This window comes from Canis aureus, chromosome X (genome assembly GCF_053574225.1).
Source record: "Canis aureus isolate CA01 chromosome X, VMU_Caureus_v.1.0, whole genome shotgun sequence".
Taxonomy (NCBI): Eukaryota; Metazoa; Chordata; class Mammalia; order Carnivora; family Canidae; genus Canis; species Canis aureus.
This window is the reverse complement of record NC_135649.1, coordinates 124,254,151-124,258,607: the sequence shown is the minus strand read 5'-3', so window position 1 is coordinate 124,258,607 and position 4,457 is coordinate 124,254,151.

The following is a 4,457-nucleotide window of genomic DNA, read 5'->3' as shown; positions in this document are numbered from 1 at the left end:
ATTGGTGTCACGGTCTCGAGGTTCCACGTGCAGGGCAGACAGGCCCATTCTCCGGTGTGCGTGGATGCCGGGCCCGCAGGATGGGGCACGTCCGCACCCCACGGCATGCTGAAGAGCCACGTGGGGTAGGCTCCCCAACACTGGCCATATGGGAATGACCCGAAGCCAGCAAGGGCCTCAACCCCAGCAGAGCAAGGCGCACGGAAAACCAGAGCGAAGATCTCTGATCTGGCCACCTTTATGCTTTGCCAAATAAGAACCAGAGGCTCGGAGAGCTGGTGGCACTTGCTTTCAAGGTCCTGATAAGTCATAGTTAACTCCACAACGGGAGGATGCTCCCGGAAGAGCCTATTCCCACCCTCCCGACTGCATGAGCCCCTTTCCCCTCTATGCAATGATCGCGAAATGTGCACCAAAAAAAAAAAAAAAATCCCATCCGTGAACCCCCCAAAACAAGCCTCCCCTCTTGACCAAGTTGCGGAGAAAGACGGAACTCTCCAAGGCCGGCCCCTTTTTTCGAGTTAGGAGCAGGAAAACTTTGGACGCTCTTCGCCCAAGTCAGAAACCTATTAATTTTTCAGAGCCTGGTGAGTCCAACGTGGCTCGTCCAATTTGCTTCAAACTTCCCAGGCCGAGATGAAGCCGGAGAACTTTCCGGCCAAAGGAGACAGTTTGTCAGAGTGGAAAGGAGGTCAGATGAGGGCAGTGAGTGTGGAGGATGTGATCGCCCGGGCCTGGGACCCTGGACGGTGTCTGCCTGGTTACAACTAATTCGCAGTCTGGGGAGGCGGGACGTCCATGCCCAAAGCAACGCCGTTGGCCTCGCCCTCTGGTCCTTTAATATCCCACAGACGCTCGCCGTCCTCCTCAGCCGATTTATTTATGGCGGCATCGACATAGCAGCAGGCGACCCCCCCAACGTTGGACCCACAAAAGGCCTTTGTGTTTGCTGTTGTTGGAAAAACCAACACGTCCCGTTTGCTCTGAGCTTCACCCGCTGCCCCAGAACGTGATCCTGGTGCACCTGCCGGGAAGGGTCCCACGGTCATGTGCCATGCCATGGAGCCCCCTCTCTGCACACGGGACAGCCCTGGGGCCGACGCGGCATGGGGTCGGGAGACGGGACGCTGGGTGCCTCCATCTCAGGCTTTGTCCTGGCGTTGAAGTCAGCATAGAGCTTGCAGTTTTTCCAAGTTTATTTATTTATTTTTTAACAAAGTGTGCAATCAATCATTTTAGAGCAAAGAACTCAGGGTAGCTTCACACATTTACGGGGTCGTGCAAGCATCACCTCTGTCTGGTTCCGGAGCATTCTCATCCCCACAAATGAAGACCCTGTCCCCATGGGCAGCCTTCCCCATCCTCCTCTCCACAGCAATTAATAATTAACTTTCCGTCTGTGGATTTCCCCGACCTGGACATCTCGTATCTGTGGGACCCCACGGCACGGGGACTTTGGTGTCTGGTCTTCTCACCAAGCACCGTGTCCTCGAGGAATGTGCACATGGCAGCAGGTGTCGGGGCTCCGTGCCTGTGCACGGCCGAGTCATACTCCCCCTTGGGGATGAGCCCCTTGGTGTTTACCCACTGGTGGGCCTTTGGGTTGTTCGTGTCCAGCGGGGGCAGGACCACCAAGGTCCAGAGGCTCCGAGGAGGGTCCTTCCTGCCTCTCCCAGTGTCTGGGGCCCCAGGCACCCCCCTGGGCCGGTGGCCGTGTCCCTCCTGTGTCCTCCGTCCTCACGGGGCTCCTCCTCTGCATCTGCGTCTCCTCCTCTGTCTCTTCCGAGGACCCCTGTCGTTGGACGTAGGGCCACCTGGTCCAGGACGAGCTCATCCGGGGATCCTTAATCACATCTGGAAAGACCCTATTTCCAAATAAAGTCCCATTCGAGGGCTCCCAGCGGGCATGAAAGTTGGGACCACTCTGCGACTACGTAAAGGAACTCCAGAGTGAGGGGACGTGCCCCGGTTCTGCAGCGAAGCCGATAAAATGCCCGTAACGAGGAGGAAGGCCAGACCATCCCTCTCTCTCTCCGTCTGGATTTGTAGCCCGCATTCCTCTGCTCGGTGGTGAGACTCACGTCCCGGTTGTGCAGAGACGGCATTTGAAGAGTCTGTGTGGCTTCCGGGACATCCGATGGTTCTCAGGAAACAGCTGGATGAGCTCGGGGTCAACGAATGTGAAGCAGATGGCTGGGGGGGGGGGGGGGGGGGTTGAGGGAAGGGCGCAGGGCTGGGGGGATGGAAGGGGCGGCGGGCCGAGCTCGGGGGCGCCGGGCGAGGGGCTGGCGACTGGAAAGCGCTGATTTAAGCTAACGAGGACGGGGAGGCGGCTAGAGACCCATGGCTGCTGTGGCCGTGCGTGGGCGTGACGCCACCCGCGAGTCCGCGCCCGCGCGGGAAGTGGGTCCGGGGCGGTGGCTGCACAGACCTGCTGTCCTGCGCCAGGTGGTGGTGGCCATGGAAAGCCAGCGGCCGCTCCCTCGGGACGTGCTCTGGGCAACCCGCACCCTCCAGCTGCAGGACGCAGCCACGGGGCCCACGACGCAGCCATCGGGACACTTGGAAATCACGATTGGGAAGATGCCAGGATGTCCTCCGGCCGCGCTCAGGGCACACCTGCAGGAGAGGTTAGGGTTGTTCCGGCGACCGCTCCCTGCTTTCCCCTCCCCTCTCCCTCCTTCTGTCCTTTTTTTTCTTTTTTCTGAAAAGTTATTTAAATTCAAGTTGCCGATATATAGGATCACCTGTCGCCTGCCTCTCATCATGTGCCCCTCGGTCCCTTCTCGATTTCCACTCGCGCTTCCGCTCAGTCTTTTTTTTTTTTTCTTTTCTAATTTTGAGTTTCTTTTTTGTTGTTTTTCTTTTTTTAAGGCTTTAGGGAAAAATAGCTAAAACTGTATGTATCGAAGGCGTCCCCCGGGATGTTTTGATCTGCATGCGTGCGTGCTGGGTGACGTGATCGCCCCATCACACAGGTGCACACATCCATCACCTCACCTGTGACCACGTTTCTCCTACAAACTTTGCAGTGAGAACATTTAAGATCGACCCCCTGCGACTTGCAGGGACTCCCACGCTCACCATGTGGTGCATGAGGCCCCGCAGAACTTACCCACCCCAGGGTCCCCCCCAGAACCTAACCCCCCAAGGGTCCCCTCAGAACCTAATCCCCCCAGGGTCCCTCCCAGAACCTACACCCCCAGGGTCCCCCCCAGAACCTACTCCCCCAGGGTCCCCCCCAGAACCTACCCCCCCAGGGTCCTTTCCAGAACCTACCCCCCCAGGGTCTCCACCCCAGAACCTACCCCCCCAGGGTCCCCCCCAGAACCTACACCCCCAGGGTCCCTTCCAGAACCTACCCCCCCAGGGTCTCTACCCCAGAACCTACCCCCCCAGGGTCTCTACCCCAGAACCTACCCCCTCAGGGTCCCCCCCAGAACTTACCCCCCAGGGTCTCCACCCCAGAACCTACCCCCCAGGGTCCCCCCCAGAACCTACCCCCCCAGGGTCCCTTCCAGAACCTACCCCCCCAGGGTCTCCACCCCAGAACCTACCCCCTCAGGGTCCCCCCCAGAACCTACCCCCCCAGGGTCTCCACCCCAGAACCTACCCCCCCCAGGGTCCCTCCCAGTAACTACCCCCCAGGGTCCCCCCCAGAACCTACCCCCCAGGATCCCCCCCGAACCTACCCCCCCAGGGTCCCACTCAGGGTCCCCCTCAGAACCTACCCCCCAGGGTCCCCCCCAAACCTACCCCCCCAGGGTCTCCACCCCAGAACCTACTCCCCCAGGTTCCCCCCCAGAACCTACACCCCCCAGGGTCCCCCTCCAGAACCTACACCCCCAGGGTCCCCCCCTAGAACCTACCCCCACCAGGGTCCCCCCAGAACCTACCCCCCAGGGTCCCCCCTAGAACCTACCCACCCCAGGATCCCCCCCAAGAGTCCCCTCCAGAACCTCCCCTCCCATCCCCCCCAGAACCTCCCCCCCAGGGTCCCCCCCAGGGTCCCCCCCAGAACCTACCCCCCCAGGATCCCCCCCAGAGTCCCCTCCAGAACCTCCCCTCCCATCCCCTCAGAACCTCCCCCCCCAGGGTCCCCCCCAGGGTCCCCCCAGAACCTACCCCCCCCAGGGTTCCAGTGGAAAGTCTGAGCACCTGGACCAAGGGCTCCGCGTCTCCCGCCCCCCCCGCCCCGCCCCGGAGAGCAAGGCCCACTGTCTGCGTCTGGGAGTCTGAGGATGTGGGGCTCTGTGGGCAGGTGCAAGCGGGCTGGATGCGTCCTTGCAGGCGGAGTCTGGGCCTGGAGGTCCGTCCACGTTCATGCAAACGGCGGGACCGCCTCGGTCCTCGGGGCTCAGTGACCTTCCCTCTACCCCAAGCCTTCGTTGCTCCCAGCTCTGTCACCCAACTAGTCCAATGACGGTGCTGCCCACACGGTGTTTCCGTGCGTGCGT